At 40.1% G+C, this 18,666-nt stretch overlaps 1 protein-coding gene across 12 annotated transcripts in view; it reads right to left on the bottom strand.

The window, feature by feature from the left end:
• gatad2ab (GATA zinc finger domain containing 2Ab) overlaps positions 1-18,666 on the bottom strand; it is a 146,196-nt gene that overhangs the window by 37,897 nt on the left and 89,633 nt on the right. The gene's annotated exons all lie outside the window — the stretch shown is intronic.

Here is an 18,666-nt window from a genome sequence, read left to right as displayed (position 1 = left end):
TTGCTTCATTTCACTTCTATTTTAAAAACTATAGAAGTTCTGGCAAACAGTGCATTACTTACCTACCTCATTCTCAGAAACAGCAGCTGTCCCAAACGTATGTCTGACTATTCATACATATAGTCAGCTGAGATATCACTGTGTGGAAAGCATAAGGATGGATACATCACCTGCAGTCCCTTGGAGATCAGTGCAGCTCTGACCATTACTATACTAAGACTTCTTTCTTTTAAAAAAGTTTGAAAACCTAACTGCCCTTGAAAGTTAAAAACAGGTCCTTGTGCATGTCTATAAGTCGTAGGAATATTATCAATTACTGAGCGAAACAAAAAGTTTTATGTCACCAGCATATTCACAGGACCCTTGAATGCTGTGGCACATCACTTTTTTTGTGCACACTCTACACAGACTGCTCCAGACAATCAATAGGCTCTGGCTGAGAAGATGCCACTCATCAGCTAACAGCAGCATCCTTGCATCTAAGTGACTGGGAGAAAACTTCCTGTATGTTAATTGCACCAGAAAAAAGTTATCACATGACTCAGGCATTTCCCTTGCTCTGTCACATGACCATCCCCAGTGGAACCTATGGCAACAGCCAGCTGAAACTGGTCTGTGACACACTGCCTTCATTTTGTGAAGGGAGGTAGGATTCAGGTAGTGAAACAAAATGGTGCCCATTGAACAGGCAGTAAATGCAACCCCAGAAAGGCAAAAAACAGAATTCCACCAGCTTCACTATCACATCCTCACAAGCTTTCTTTTGAACAGCTCAATTTGAATTTAAGACTCTGCTTGATGTGTACATAACAAAAGCCAACTTTTTAAAAAAAGGCCTGAAGGTGAGATTCAAAAATGTCCTCTCAATTTGTGATCATGCTCACGTGATTATCTTGTGCACATCTCTGGTGTGAAAACATGAATTTTTTGAAATTCTCATTCATCCCATCATTGATAAATGGTGTATCCGACTGAACTAATGATGTGTTTATGACAACTTGACCATTCTGGTGGTAACAGCAGGGGCTTTTCAGCAAGCAATTAGGAAATTCCACATGGAGGAGGTTTTAGACATGGTCGGCAGCAAAGGCCGTTGGTGCAAAAACTGAGAACCCAAGTATGTTTTTGTAAGTTAAGTTTAGGTTAAGCTCTCAAAGTTAATGATTTATTGTATTAAACATAATTGAGAATATACATGGAGATCCTATACATCATTGTAGAGCATCCTTCATTACTCTAGTACCTAGAAGGCATATTTAAAGGGTATAATTAATACGTTTGTCTGGATAAGTTTGAAACCATCAATGGTAAGACAGGCTGTTTGATTGGCGGTTCATTCACTAGCCTCAAGGTTCAGACTTTGCTGTGTCACCAAGGTTTCTTTGGCAATACCATCTAAAACTCCACAACCTAAAAGATCAAAGGCAGCAACTACACAGGGACATCTTCATCCATCAGTTCCCATCTTCATCACTGCTAGATTAAAAAGCAGAAACCTCTATTTAACAATACTTTAAACCACCACAGTCTATGTTTCCCTAAAGTCTGCAATTTTGTAATGGAAAACATGAATGGGCAATGAACACTGGTCTTGTCCATGGTAGCTGTATCATACATTTTCTTTGAAAAATATACTTTTTGTGCAATACCTATTTGGAACAGACATTCATTGCTAATGCAAGTAGTTACCATCTTGATAAGAACCAGCTCAAATACCTTCCCCTTCAGACATCTACACAACATCAAACAGCAGGAAAACTATTTTAATGACACTAGTAATTATTTGTGAACAGTAACAGTTTACTTTAATCAGTGCTAAACTCTTGCAAAGGTTTATTTTACAGTTGAATTTACAAGGCAGCCCAACTCCATGGTGAACCCATATTCCACCATGCCACCTTGCATTATGACACAGCAACTCTCCTACAGAACATGAGGACTCGCCCATATTAGCAAATCCCTAGTCCACTGTGCTGTCTAAAATACATCTCAAAATTTGTAAACATGGGACATCAAGAGGACACATGATTGAACTAGGAAATGAGGAAGCTAGCTGGTCAATCCAGCTTTTTGACCTATCATATTGAATTCATTGTGAAGTGGCCCAAGTCTCAGCTCTTTAGAACTTACAACATGGCAATGATTGCAAAATGCATGGACAAACTAGCCAATGCAACGTGGAGATCCTTCTTTAGGTTGAAATGTCTTATTTTTGAATATTCAGGAAATGTTGATGATGCTCTTCCTGATGTAGATTATAAACATCCTGTTTAATTGTTACAAACTGCTCCATTAGCAGCATGTGAAATGTACAGTATGTGCACCAAGGCACAAGTCTTGGCACCAATGGTTAAAGCTGCACACAAATATACAGTTTGCATCATGGAAAAGGACAAATACTTTGTCAACATCCAAGCAGTGAGACTTTCTCCATTAGAAGAAAAATATTCACCACAGTTCTTTGTCTCCCATTGTCTCTTTTTCAGGTTGTCTATTTCTATTTGCCTCCATAAACACTTGTGGTCCAATGATTTGAGGGAAAACCAGGGGCAGCCTCATATAAGAGCATCATATAATGCAATAACATCAATGTATCAGAATGTTTTCATATTGCTAAATACTTAGCATGTATCTTCTAATAAATTCAACTAAACCAATATTTGAGAAGCAGCAAGTGGGAAACAACCCAGAAGCAGGAGTGGAGTTTGGTCTTTCAAATTTATTCTGCCATTCTATTGTGCTTGAAGGGCTTCATTTTCATAGAATCCCTACACTGTGAAAACAGTCATTCAGCCCAACTAGTCCACACTGACTCTTCGAAGAGCATCCCATCCTGATTCACCCCCCCCACTCTATCGCTATAAGCCTGCATTTCCCACAGCTGATCCATCTAATCTATATATCTTTGGACTATGGGAGGAAAGCAGAGAACCCTGAGGAAACCATTGTAGACATAGGGAGAATGTGCAAACTCCACACACACAGTTGTCCAACGTTGGAATTGAACACGGCTCTCTGGTGCTGGGAGGCACCAGTGTTAACCAGTGGGCCACCATGCTGCCCTGGTGGTTGCAAGTCAGGGACTCTGGAGAGTGGCGGAGATGTTTTATACCTTCAGGAATGCTTTGAGGACATCTCTATAGCATGCAACATGTCCTCAGCAATCATCAAACAGGGCTTATCAGTGACCTTAATTGAAAATTTCAAAAGTGATAGATACATCTTTCCATAAGACAAGCTGAAAGGGTGGCAGCACCAAGGCATAAGATGAAGGACTTACACCTGAAATGTCGATTCTCCTGCTCTTCGGATGCTGCCTCACCTGCTGTGTTTTTCCAGCACCACAGTCTCGACAAAAGATACATCAGCCATGATTTAATTAAATGATGGAACAGGCTTTAGGGGATCCGAAGAAGAGGTAGCTAGAGAGACAGTGGATACATTGGTTGTAATTTTCCAAGCATCCTGGGATTCTGGAAAAGAATTGGAGGATTGCAAAACTGACAATGTGACACCCTTTTTCAAAAAGGTCGAGGGGCAAAAAGTGGGTAACTATAGACTGATTACACTAACATCTATTGTTGGAAATGTACTAGACTCTGTTAAAGAAGTAACAGTAGAACATTTGGAAAATCAATTGAATCATGAAGAGTCAACACGGGTTCATGAAATGGAATGTGTGTCTGACCAATTGATTAGAGGTCAATCAACGTGAGGGGAACCAATGGATGTGCTGTATTTGGCTTTCCAGAAGATGCTCGATAAAGTACCTCACAAAAGGTTACGTACTAAGAGCCCACGACATTGGAGGCAGTATATTGGCATGGATGACCGGTTCAGAATCTTCACCACCAAGCCACAGAATCCATTTACATAGTAACTTCCGAAATCCAAAATGTTCCAATATAAAGTACTTACCTGAAGGCACTGCTGAAATGCAGGAAACCTGGCAATTTGCACAAGATCCCACAAACAGCCCAGATGATTCAGGTAAGTGAAGACATTAAATATTGGTGCATGACATAGAAGAATTCCTCTGCTCTTATTTTTTGTAAAGTGCCATGGGATCTTTTGTACACATCTGAGGGTGCTGATTACATTTAATATTGCATTTGATAGACAGCACCTAAATTCCTCTGTGAATGTCATATCATGCCCCTCTCCCCTTCTTTAAAAGCCAACTCTGCAACTGCCCCTCCATATGTACCTTCAAGTGCCTCATTTAAATACTCTGACTCTCTTTCTCTCCCTCCTCTCTCTACTTAGCCCTTCACGGGAAATATTTTTGGATGTTGAATTGTTGAAAACAGCCCTGTGGAAACATAACTTGGGGTACGGTTTTCAATTTGTCACAGTGCACTAAGGGTAACATAACCCTCACACTCTGAAATCAGGTTCTAGTACAATCTGATACAATTTCGAGGGGATTTCTGGGCAATTTATTCAAGGGACTATCAGATCACTCAGTTCAAAGACAAACACTGCACATGATTTGCTCAAATATATGCCGATGTGTTAACATTTGCAATTGAGCAGTTATTCAATTTTACGACGTTTCTATTACTGTTTCAAAGGTGTCCATCAGCAGACACTGCTTAAATCAGGTATCTTGATTCCAATTCTCAGAACTGTCCAAGTGTATGGGACAATTATTTGAAAAGGTTAAAACGTTTGTAATAGAAATCAGGATGGATTTAAGATAATTAGCAAAAGTGCTAGTGGACAGAATGAAGAACACAGCTAGGTAATGTGTGTAAATTGGTCAAAGCGTAACTAACACGAGCAGAATGACTTCTTCCAGAGTTGTTTTATGAACTTATAGAAGCTGTTAATTCCAGTGCTATGTTACTAACATTCTTGAATTTTTGACTTATTAAATCCACTAATTGACAAACACAAAGTCTTATTTGGAGCCCTTGTTTCAACAGTCCAGGCAGAAAATAGCTGCTGGGATACCTTGCAATATGCTAGAGGACAGCACTACATCACAAAAAAAAACTAGAAAAACTTAACGTCTTTCTTAACTATTGAAACAGAGCCACATGCAAATGTTTAAAACAACTCAAAAGGGACTGTCAACGTACTTAAGCCTCTCTCTCCATTAAATTATCAAATTCAAACAGTGTCTTTCATGGAGCTCAGTTAAGAGAGTCACCCAGGTGTTGATAAGAAACTTGGACTGGACTGCGTCAAGTTGTCAACAAAAATTCATGCTTTCAATTGGAATTATGCAATTCCTACTGGGACGCAATTGCCTGAGGGCATTATCACGAGAGATTGGGGTTGCTTAGGATGCTGTCCACAATGTTTGCTGATGTTCATGCTTGCCAATGCAGTCACTGAAAGCAAAGCAGCAGAAAGGTGCTGGAACCCACTGACGTTGTTAACTGGATTCCAAACCAGACATCGAAGGACAAAAAGCTAGACCAAACTAGCAAAGCCTTTCCTTGATGTTAATGCTGAACTCAGTAAATAAACCAATGCCGGATTTTTACTCATTCTTCTTAATTGATGATTTAAATCAACCTGTTCAGCCATGTTGTGACACATCTGGAGCACAGGTAGGACTTGAGCCTGGATCTCCTGCCTCAGAGATAGGGACACTATCACAATTCCATAAGAGAATATCTCCATCCCACTTTATACCATTTTGATAAACCAAACAAAAAAGCAATAACCCTATGTTGAACTAAGTTATACCAAATTCATCATGTTATAGCCCTTTAAACAGAGCAGCCCTTTTTGCACTATTTTGATAAACTGATTAAAAACAATGATGGACAGACTTGCGGCATGGTGATAATGTCCCTACCTCTGCACAGCAACTCACAAACACTTTCATCGTGAAGGAGAAGGGCAACGGATACATGGGATCTGCAAGTTCCCCTCCAAATCACTCACTATGTTGACTTGGATATTTATCAATGTTCCTTCAGTGCTGTTGGGTCAAAATCCTGGAATTCTCTCTCTCAGGGCATTGTGGCTCAGCCTACAGCACATAAATTGCAGCAGTTCAAGAAGGCAGTGCCATCCATGCCCCTAGAGCGATGAAGAAAGGACAGGAGGCCTGGGTTCATGTCCGCACAAGTTGATTAAAAAGATTGCTTTTTATTATTGCTAACGAGTTAATGAAACAAACTTCATTTATTAACATCCCTCTGTGAAGTGTCCTGGGTACTACTATAGCGTAGATGTCACATAAACGCAGATGTCTAGATTGAAGGGAGATAGGTAATCAGTTGAATAGACTATCCAGTAATAACAATCAATCAATGCCTTTTGTGGAGGGGCAGAAGGGAGGGGGGAGAAGGGCAGGACGGAGGGAAGGGAGGGAGGGTGCATAGGTGAGAGTGTGGCAAAGAAGTGATGGAGGGGGTGCAGATAATAATGAACTGGAGATAAGAAAGAATTTGGAGGAAACAAAGGGGAGGAGAACTGAGAAGGAAGTTCAGAGTTCCAATACACAATAGACTCTTGCACCATGATGCCAGATTTTACAGATGCACTTTACTCATAACTTCAGCCCCACTTCATTTTCAGATTTCCAAGGATAATTTGAAGCAGCTATGATTGTTGTGAACGGTTCAAGAATAGTTTTCCGTTACCAGACTTTGTAATGACCCCCGTGGATTGTGTCTGGAAAACTAGGTGACATGATTGTATGGTAACTATCCTCCCACTACAACAGATGGCCAGTAAGAACAAACTCCTCCCAACTTCAAAACCCTGGTGTTAGTGAAATTGCAATGTTAAAAACAAAACAAAATAAAATAAAACATTTGATTTTCTCTCATTTGCACCACTAGCCACTGATACACAGCGATAAGAGTGCCAAGAAAAGTCTTTCCATGTGGAGAGATTCTACTTTGTCATGCATGCTTAGTGATATGGTTCATGTGATTGAAAACTAAAAAGGCACTTACTTGCACAATGCCCATCCCATCCTCAAATACTGCAAAAACATTTTACATGAAATGAATTACTCTGCAAAATCTAAGCAAACTTAACAACTATTTTGTGTACAGGAAATCGAAGTACTATCCTCAAGTACCATCAGCCTCGAGAATCCATTTTCCACTTATTTTAAATGCACAAGCGTAGATAATAAGTCTATTCGACAGGAGGTGTCATAACTGAGCTTGTCACAACAAAAACTTACATTGTTGTTATGAAGTTGAAGGCATGTATATACCTTTAAGAGAGAGTGAATGCAGTTTTGCACTGAGAGTTTCCAACCACCTCACATATGACTAGCTAGCAGGCTCAGAACGTACTGGAGAATTGAAAATATGTAACATTTGGCTGTGAAACAGATACCCGAGTTAATTGCTATTTTGACAACAATTTGAATTTAACCAATTTAAGTTATGCCCCGGGATACTAAAACCCAATTGATTTTGAATTTATTGATTTTGTCAATCTCGAACAAATGAGATGATCTACGTTTGGGGTATTTAAAAGCAGCAGGCATTTAGAAAGTTAGACAAAGAGTAACTGCCACCTAGAGACACTACCATTCAAAACACTCTCTATTAAAAGTACCTTTTCATATGAAACATCTTTACAGGAAAAGACAGAAGACGACCCAGGGAGATCTTCAGCCAAAAGGAGGACGACACCGGAGACGACAGCCGATGTGTGGTTTTGAAATTAAGTTGATGCAATTTTAATATGTGTTTTTATTGGAACGTTATTGTTATAAAGAGTTGGAGGCAGATAACATACAATTAAGAGAAAGGGGGGCTTGGAGTTTTGAATAGCTGTTGTTTAATATTCACTTGTAGAGTTAAGGAATAAATTGATATTATTTTTCTTTAAATGGTGGAATTTGGGAGTTCTCGGTCACTCATACTTTAACAGATTATGAGGTGCGGTGAGCTTTTCTAGATGTTTCTTTTAATTAGCAGAAGAGTTCACCACCGTGTCATAACACTGTATATGTGTTTCACAACTTTGGGATATCCCAAAGTATTTTAAAGCCACATGAAGGCAATTACATGCTTCTGAAGTGTAGCCATTGCTGTGATGAAGAAAATGTAGTGGACAATTTGTACATAGCGCACTCCACAAACAAACACCATAGTAATGATCAGAGTAACTACCTTTGGTAATCAAGTGACATACATTGGCCCAAGACAAAGGAAGCACTTCTGGTCAGTGCCATGGGACCTTTAGGTTCACCTGGGAGTACAGATAGGCCGCTGGTTAAAACTCTTCATCCCTGAAGTGTGAGAGAGAGATTGCGCATAGGGACATGGCAGTGTGCAGAGAGGAGAGATTCATTCCTTTTATCAAAAGCATGTGATAAAAGATTTTCTTCTTGGAGCTCTTACATGGATTTAAGGGGCTGGATTCTGTGTGCATCAGATTAAATCCAGTTCTAACAGTGATAATCTTTGTATTTTTGGCTTCTCCCTAGGCTGCAAGGATTGACAATCAGAATGCCTCACCAGTAATGCTCTATTATGCAGCTCAGTGAGAGAGCTGCTGGATACCACTGACCATTCCAAGCTTTTGTGTCACTGCCACGTTGGCAGTCAAAGCAGTTAATGGAGTTAATGCAATTGGAATCTGAGCATATACAAGTCATTTGCACACAATCACACACATTTCTGTTTCAATTCATCTTTCAAAGTCTTTAAGTTGGGGATCCTCTAATCATGTTTGTGTAATGAAGATAGACTTACTCAGAATGTTAGTGGATAGGGGAAACAATTATATGACGAGGCAAGTCTAACACAATAGTAGCCCGATTGATCCATCATGCTGCATTCACTTTAACTCAGATGCATGCATTGTGCTTCAAAAAAGCAAACTATTTTAGTGTAGTTCACCCTTCAAAATGAAACAGCTCGATAGTTTCAAATCAGTTTATAATTCATATTATTCTTGGATCATGAACGTTACTCCCAATGTTCCCTCAACAGGAGCTCAACTTTAGCAACTCTATAGAACCATCATATAAATTTATAGCTCTTGTTGAAATTTGTGGACACAGGCAGCTCATCAATGTCAGTGAACAATGCAATGACCCAGTAGAGAATGAGACCTGAAATGGTTGGGGGTGGGGCAGTGGAGTGCAGGGGAAGGCTCCTCCTGGGATAGAAAACTTCAGTTTTTTAAAACTGGAAGGATCCAATTCGTGAAGAGCAAATAAAACGATTCAATGACTAACCAAATACTTAAACTTTGAGAAATGACATTGGAAAACTATTCCAAAGAATAAAACACAATTACTCATTCTAAAAGCCAGTTCCCCTTTTTTAGTTGAAATTCTTCAGTCCACATGACAGCTAAAGTGTAAAAATATAACCGGCTATAGAAATGACAAGTATAAGTGGTTAAGCACAGCCATCTTTCATCAATCAAAATAATTTATATTGTTGATGCCTAATCTGAGGGTCCAGATTTTCCTTATTCCACATCACCAGAAATGTGTAATTCTTAATATGCCCATAATTTACAATTAATAATTTCACCCTCGATAACACCTGCCATTTTATACTATTTTGGAATATCAGGCATCTTTAATGAGCAAAGTATAGGTATAAGTTGGATTAGAGGTCAATATAGAAATGCATGAATGACAGTGGTTAGAGTATTCCTAGCTTGAGGGCATTAGCAGGGGTATGTGGGGGTTTCATGTTGAGAAGTAGTAGAGATTGTTTGAGTGGATTACTTATTTGCCACAAACTTTCAATTTGTACTGATGATTTGGAGACGCTGTTGTTGGACTGGGGTGTACAAAGTTAAAAATCACGACACCAGGTTATAGTCCAATTGGTTTATTTGGAAGCACTAGCTTTCGAGCGCTGTTCCTTCTGGTGGTTCTCCACAACCACCTGACGAAGGAGCAGCGTTCTGTAAGCTAGTGCTTCCAAATAAACCTATTGGACTATAACCTGGTGTCAGGTGATTTTTAAGTTTGCACTGAAGTCTCTTACAACGAATCTCAGCATAAAAGTTAATGTACAGAGGAAAAATGGATTGCCTGGCCATTAGAAGGTTAAGCAATGATTTGTTCACAGCTTTCAAAATGCTAAGGAGACCATATGGGGTTGGTAGAAATTATTTCTGCTGGTTGGGACTGTCCAGGAATAAGGGACATCAAGTAGATATTTCAAGAGTGAAGTGGTGACAACATCTATAACAAAGGGCTGGAGAAATTTGAAATTTAGATTTAAAATGAACAATTAATCTGAGTGACAGACTTTTGTCAATCAAAACTATTGAGAGATATGGAGCAAAGGATTATGGGTTGCGGGTTAGCCATAATTTCATTAAGAGATGGACCAGGCTTGAGGAATTAAATGACCCACTCATGTTGCTATGCTCTTAAGATGAAGATGAGAAACATTAATCAGGGTTTTCACACCCCAATGCTGCTCAATTGCTATTTTGTATAAACTGATTAGTAAAGAAGGCATTTGCAACTGGAAGGCAAATTACAAATTAGCTGGGATAGGAGGAAATTAAGAATTTTACTCTTGGCTCCTGGAGTTTTATTCCATTGCGTTCCTGAGTCTGAAATGCCTTCCTCCAGATTTTATCTTTGATGAACCCTGAAAGGCCACTGAACTGAAGGGATTCTGCTTCTCCCTCTCCAGTTGTTGCTGACCTGCTGAGTATTTCCAACATTTTTATATTTCATCAGCAGCATTTTGCTTTTGAGTTTCAATTGGAAATGGGAAAGAACACAAGCAAATAAAGAATCCTTGAATAAGCTCATTCACCAGAGGAAATTATTCCATTTCTCAAATATACAATAAAATTTTCCTCTGCTGACTTTCTCTCCTCACTCCATACTCTTTTACAGACACTAATGTCAATGTGATGGCAGTGTGACAGACCTTTGATACTGCAAACAGTTTACCCTGAGCCAGATATTCCTGAGTCTTACATCTACATTTCACCAGTTATCAATGGTGAATGATGAGCAATAGGACCTTTAACTCCATTTCACGAACTATAGGACTGTTTTCTATATTATTCCCAGTTGACAGCATTTAACTCTGCATAGAAAATCATCTTGGCTGAAATCGACATGGTTCAATTACACATTGAACACAACTACAAAGTACAACTATTCTTATTACATTTGATCCCCTTATCTGCAAAGGTCACCTTGAGTTCCCATCATTCTTCACTGGAGAAATCAACAGTAAATTGTTTCTAACTTTTTATTTGATATTGAGATATGTAACAGTATTAGGCGATTTAACCCTCGAGTCTGTTCATTTGAAAAGATCTGTGATATAACTCCAAATACACAGATTTAAAATAAAGGTGTTTCCTATTTCACTCCTGAAATAACTCTCTTTGTGGACTATGCCACACCCTGGTTCCTAGAAGACCATTCAATTAGTGGGAAATTTCTCTCTAGCTAGCCTCTCCATTCCCTTTAATGTAGGGCAGCAGAGCAGAGACACAGCTGACCGTAGGATCAGGAATAGACCATTCAGCTCATCAAGCCTGCCCCACACACCACTTGCAGTCAGAAGTCTATCAAACTCTATCGTAAACACACTGAAAGCCTGAGCCTCCTATTCCCTCTATGGTAAAGAATTACAAATGTTCCTAATCCTTTGAGCCAGAGAAATTTCTCATCTCTGATCAAAATGGCACCTCCCTTGTTTTTAAACTGCGACACCCCACCCCTAGTTTTAGGCATCCTAACCAGGGACACAGCTTACCTACATCTATCTCGTCAAAGTATTTTGTAAGTTTCAACAATGTGGGCGGCACGGTGGCACAGTGGTTAGCACTGCTGCCTCACAGCGCCAGAGACCCGGGTTCAATTCCTGCCTCAGGCGACTCTCTGTGTGGAGTTTGCACATTCTCCCCGTGTCTGCATGGGTTTCCTCCCACAATCCAAAAATGTGCAGGTTAGGTGAATTGACCATGCTAAATTATCCGTAGTGTTAGGTGAAGGAGGTAAATGTAGGGGTCTGGGTGGTATACGCTTCGGCGGGTCGGTGTGGACTTGTTGGCCCGAAGGGCCTGTTTCCACACTGTAAGTAATCTAATCTAATCTAAAAATGATCTCTCATCCTTCAAAAGCTCTAGAGAATACAGGCAGAGTTTGACCCAATTTTTGAAGTTCTTTTACCAGCTTATCAGGAAGCTTTGTCTAATTATTTTTCTTGAAGACCAGCATTTGCTACCTTCCATTAATTGCTTTTCGACAGAGCAACCTGCTAAGCAGCTTCAGACAGCAGTTAAGACCTAACAACATTCTGTGGGATGGAGTCACATGTAAGGACAATAAATAGATCATAGCTGTGGGACCATTACGGACTACACTTGCATTCCAGAGACTATTAATTAAATTTAAAACTCAAATTCCAACACTTGCCGTTGTGTGATATGAACTCATGTTCGAATCTTAGCCTGGACCTCTGGATTATTAATCCAGTGACATCATCATTATGCCATCTCACCTCAACCAGTTGAGATCGTCATTCATCAAAGTTTCATGTCACCAGACTGCAGGACAATGGGCTGGGATCAGAAACTTGCCAAGATAAGAAACCAGAGACAAGTCTGAAAGTTAGGGCTGAAGCGATGCTACCATAATCGGGATCACTGAGCTTGATGACTTGTAACATTCAAGAATCTGCTTTATACAGATACACTAACAGTAATCAAGATAATCAGAATCGTGTATAGCCCCCATTCCCATCTTAATTTATCTAACGCAAAGGTCCTGAAGTTCCTCTCATGTTCAATTGTTTAAATAATTCAGACATTTTTTGCCTCCACTACGCAGATTATTCTACAGCAGATCACCATAAGAAATTATTTTTTTAAAACAATAGCTGCAAATGGACCTTTTACTGGTTTGACACTGTGCCATTTCATTTAATGCCATTTTCCAGATTTACTTTTCCCTTTCTTTTACAGTTTCTTATATTGGACCTAATTGTATAGAGGCACACATCTCTTGGCTAAGTCTTTCCTTGTAACTCTTCAATCACTCAATTTTTTTTTCGCAACTCAGTGATAAGAAGTCAACACAAATTGAAGAGGCTGTCCAACCCCAGCACAATAATTTTGATGACAACTACTGAGATATATTCTCTTATGCTCAGTGTCTTGCACGAGATGCATTTGCAATTTTGCAATTAAATTTGCCCTTGGAAAAAGGAAAGATACATTAGCTTGAAGGAAGCACCATGTTTTGATATTGATCAGTTTGTATCCAAGTCACCCTCTATCCAGAAACATTTTTCTTCATGTGAACTACTTGCTTCAGTGGCTTTTCCTATTCTTTATGAACTTAGTTAAAGCTCTGGATTATGCTTATATTCCCTTGAATACAAAAAACTAAGAGGTGATCTAATTTATTGTTTAAAACAATTAAATAGATAGGATAGATATGAAAGGGCAGATCAAGAAATTATTTCCTCTGGTAGGGAAGCTCAGAACACAAGGACATGAGCTTAAAATGAGAAGTAGGTTGATGGGTGTTATGTCAATAAGGAATAGGTTATCTGGAATTCTGTATTCACCATGCCAAAAATAAAATGCTTTTGAAGGCAAGGGTCATTTGAAAATTTCAAAACCGAGAATGGTAAAATTTCTGCTAGCTAATAATGGTTAAGAGTTATGAAACCAGGGCAGATGTATGGAAATAAGAGGTAGATCAACTGTGACCTGACTGAATGTTGGAAGAGGCTTGAGGGATTGAAAAGCAGCCTCCAGTTCTGGTCTATATTCTGCGTTTCTATTCATTTATTCCTCCAAACAAAACACATTCACGTGGATATCAGGAAAACAATAGCTGGTTGTGTGATGTTTTTTTTTCAATGATGCACCCACTCCAATTAGAAAACAAAATGGTCAGCAGTACAATTACAGATATTGTTGCTTCAAACTTATGCTGGATCCTAACAGCCTTCATGTGGTAAATTACTGGGATTACAACACAGAAACAAACCATCGCTTAATACCAGTGTGTGTACTCCACAGCAACCTCCTCCCTATACTTTTCAACTAATCCCCTTAGCTGAATTATCTAATCCTTTTGACCTTATGCAGTAGTTGCAGATATGTCAAGATCGTTGAGGGTCAATTTAAAGGTATTGGATTAAATATATTGCAACATCAGGATTATGCCAGTTTAGCTAATGTTTCAGTGCAGTGTCAGTGGTGTGGTAAAATACTTCATGCTAGATGCAGATGTAGCATTCTTGGCTGGGTTAGAAAATTCAGTCAATTTCCAATCCAGAGACCTTATACAAATATTCTGGCAGACATTCCAGCTGTGGTACTAGGGAGGGCCACAAATTTTCGAGGTGCCACCTTTGGTTACCATGATTTCAAAGACATGGCATTGGTTCAGTCTCAACTGATGCATCACACCCAATTCTTAACACCGCATTTGGGGAGGATGTGAAGGCATGAGAAAGGATGCAGAAAGATTTACAAGAATGGCATAACTAGGGCTTGAGTAGGGCTTTAAACGAAGCAGTGAGTGTGCGCGGATCAATTGCACAGAAAATTATAGCAAAAATTAGATGGGGAGGGCTTAGTAGAGGCTATTAAAGTTTCCAGAACAAGTAACAGGGCAGTGAATGGAAAGGGTCAGGAATCTAACTTTAGACACAACACATAAGGGGATAGTCAATGCAGGACTGAGGATGTTGTACTTAAATGCACACAGTATACAAAACAAGGTAAATGAGTTTGTACCTGCCAATTTCAACCTGCGAAACAATGTTGCGGGTATCACAGATGTGGCTGCAAGGGGATCAGGGCTGGGAACTAAATATCCAAGGATATACGTTCTATTGAAAGGATAGGGCAGCTAGACAGAGGAGGTGGGGTGCCTTGCTCCTATGAAAATAATGTTGGAATATTGTGTGCAATTCTGGTCTCCTTCCTATCGGAAAGATGTTGTGAAACTTGAAAGGGTTCAGAAAATTTACAAGGATGTTGCCAGGTTTGGAGGATTTGAACTATAGGGGGAGGCTGAACAGGCTGGGGCTGTTTTCCCTGGAGGGTCGGAGGCTGAGGGGTGACCTTATAGAGGTTTACAAAATTATGAGGGCATGGATAGGATAAATAGGCAAAGTCTTTTCCCTGGGATCGGGGAGTCCAGAACTAGAGGGCATAGGTTTAGGGTGAGAGGGGAAAGATATAAGAGAGACCTTAGGGGTAACCTTTTCACACAGAGGGTGGTATGTGTATGGAATGAGCTACCAGAGGAAGTGGTGGAGGCTGGTACAATTACCGCATTTAAGAGGCATTTGGATGGGTATATGAATAGGAAAGATTTGAAGGGATATGGGCTGGGTACTGGCAGGTGGGATTAGATTGGGATGAGATGTCCGGTCGGCGTGGACAGGTTGGACCGAAGGGTCTGTTTCCATGCTGTACATCTCTATGACTCTATAAATGATAATGACTCAGAAGGCGTAGAATCTATGTGGGTAGAGTTGAGGAAATGTCAAGGAGAAAAGACCCTGATGGGAGTTAATGTACAAGCCTCCTAGCAGTAGTCAGGATGGGGGAAGAAAACAAATCAGGAAAAGGCATGTATGAAAGGGACTATGACAATAATCATGGGGGTGATGGTGGGGGACTTCAATATGCAGGTGGACTGGGAAAATCAGACTGGTAGCAGATCCCAAGAAAAGAAATTAATGGAATGTCTACGAGTTGTTTTTTTGGGGAGCAGCTTGTGGTAGAGCCCACTAGGGAATAGACAATTCTAAATTTGGTGATGTGTAACAAGGCAGACTTGATCAGGGAGCTTAAAGTGAAGGAATCCCGGGGGGGGGGATAGCGACCATAATATGATAAAATTCACCCTGCAGTTTGAAAGGGAGAAGATGGAATTAATGTAATGGTATTACAATTGGGTAAAAGGTAACTACAAAGGCAAGAGGGACAAGCTGGCTGGAGTTGGTTGGAAGGGAAGCCTAGCAGGGAAGACGGTGAAGTTGCAATGGCAGGAGTTTCTGAGGGTAACTTGAGAGTCACAGCACAAATCTGTTCCAAAGAAGAAGAAACATACTAAGAGGAGGTTCAGGCAACCATGGCTGACAAGGAAAGTCAGGGACAGGATAAAAAGAAAAGAAAAATCAATGTGGTGAAGATTAATGGGAAACCAGATGATTGGGAAGCCTTTTAAATCCAGCAGAGGACAACTGAAAAATAATGAGGGGTGCAAAGATAGAATATGAGAATAAGCTAGCTCGTAATATAAAAGATTTGGAGATGCCTGTGTTGCACTGGGGTTTACAAAGTTAAAAATCACTCACACCATGGTTTCAATGCGATTTCTCCCCCACCCATCCTTTTAAATTCCAAGTACAGACTCAGTCCTTAACCGCTCCTCATATTCCAAACTCTTCATCACCGGGATCATTCTTATATACTCCTCTGGACCTCTCAAAGGACAGCACATCCTTCCTTAGCTATGAGCTATTGAAATCCTAGTTCAATACCTGTTGGACTATAATCTGGTGTTGTATGATTTTTAACAATATAAAAAATTGACTGCAAGTTTTTTTTTAAAAAGAGGTAAGATAGAAGCAAGTGTGAATATTGGACCACTGGACAATGAAGCGAGAGAAGTAGGAAGGGGGAGCAAAGAAATGGTGGAGGAATTGAATAGTACTTTGCATCAATTTTGGAAGACATCAGCAGCATAACAGAACTCGAGACAGTCAGGGAGCAGAGGTGAGTACAGTGCCCATCAAAAAGACATTGAATAGGTACACGATCAGGAAAGGTTTAGGAGCATATGGGCCAAATGCAGGCAAGTAGGACTAGTTTAGTTTGGGAAACTGGATCAATATGGATGAGTCACCAAAGGGTCTAGTTTTGTGCTGTATGACTCTATGACTAAGAGGGCTCCAAGGAAGCTGAAAGGTCTGAAGGTGGATAGATCACCTGGACAAGATGGACAATATGCCAGAGTTCTTTTGATTTGTTTTTTTTAAATTTATTTATTGTCACATGTACCTAATAACAGTGAATGCTTTCATTTACCTGTACAGACAGATCATAGTATGCAAGATAATAGGATGAAAAAAAATTAGACAGAAGCATACAGGTTACATTGCACAGGGCGTGCACTAGGTAAGATCAACATTAGCAAGATCAGCATTATTTAAAATTAAAGTCCACTCGTCAGTCTCATAACGACTGGGAAGAAGCTGTTCCTGAACCTGCTGGACTGTGTTCAAACTTCTGTATCTTCCGCCTGATGGAAGAGATTGTAGGGGAGCATTACCAGGGTGTGATGGATCTTTGATGATGTTCTGAAGGAAACAGCTGAGGAGACTGTACGTACATTGGTGGTGAACTTTCAGAAAACAGTGGAATCAGGAAAGGCCCAAAAATGAGTAGAAAATGGTAGATGTAAAACCTATTTAAGAAAGGAGATTAGCAGAAGACACGATACCACAGGCCGAATTGGCCTGACCTTGGTCATAGCTAAGATTTTAAGTTCATTTTGGATGAGATTGCGAAGTACTTGGACATGCATGGTAAAATACAGCTCAGTCAGCATGACTGACACATCTATTAGAATGCTTTGAAGAGGTAACGAGTAAGTTAGAAAAGGAGAGCCAGGTTGAAACTTTATTGCTGGAACAACACAGCACAGCAGGTCAGGCAGCATGCTGCCTGACCTGCTGTGCTGTTCCAGCAATAAAGTTTCAACTTTGATCTCCAGCATCTGCAGACCTCACTTTCTCCCAGAAAAGGAGAGCCAGCAGACATGATCTATTCAGATTTCCAGAAGGCCTTTGACAAGGTACTCAGGAGGCTGGTAATAAGATTAAAAGCTCATGGTGTTAGGAGCAAGATACTGGCATAGATAGAGGATTGCTTGACTAGCAGAAGGCAGAGGGTGGGGTAAAGGGATTTTTTTCATGATGGCAGCCAGAGACTGGGTTCCACAGGGGTCAGTGTCAGAACCACAACAATTCACGTTATACATTAGCAATGTGGACAAAGTAACTGAGGGCATTACTACTAAGTTTGTACACAACACAAAGAAGGTAGAGTTGAGGAAGCAGAGAAGCTGCAGAAGTTAGGAGAATTAGCAAAGAAATGGCAGATTGAATAAAATGTGGGAAAGCCAATGTGGTGTAGACTATTTTTAAATAGGGAACATCTTCAAAAATCTGAAGGGGATTTGGGAACTCTTGTTCAGGATTCCCTTAAGGTTAATATGCTGGATCAGTTGGCTGTTCAGTCAATATTCTCATTCATTTCCGGAAGGCTAGAATACAAGAGCAAGGATGCACTGCTGAGGATGCACAAGGCTCTGGACAAACCTTAAAGAAACATAGAGATCAGTTTTTGGGCCTCATAGCTAAGGAAGGATGTGCTGTCCTTTGAGAGATCCAGAGGAGTATATAAGAATGATCCCGGTGATGAAGGGTTTGGCATATGAGGAGCAGTTGAGGACTCAGTCTGTACTTGATGGAGTTTAAAAGGATGGGTGGGGGAGAAATCGTATTGAAACTTATAGAATACCGAAAGGTGCAGACACAGTGGATGTGGGGAAGATATTTCCATGAGAAGAGACCAGGACTTGAGGGCACAGTCTCTGAGTGGTGGGACGACCTTTTAAAATTGAGATGAGAGGAATTCTTTCAGCCAGTCGGTGGTTAATCTGCGGAATTCATTGCCACAGAAGGCTGT

This window comes from Chiloscyllium plagiosum, unplaced genomic scaffold, assembly GCF_037043375.1.
Source record: "Chiloscyllium plagiosum isolate Xiang-an unplaced genomic scaffold, Cpla_swu_hap1 HiC_scaffold_28, whole genome shotgun sequence".
In the NCBI taxonomy this organism is placed as follows: domain Eukaryota; kingdom Metazoa; phylum Chordata; class Chondrichthyes; order Orectolobiformes; family Hemiscylliidae; genus Chiloscyllium; species Chiloscyllium plagiosum.
Note: the sequence above shows the minus strand (reverse complement) of the source record. Positions and strands in the feature narration are given on the sequence as shown.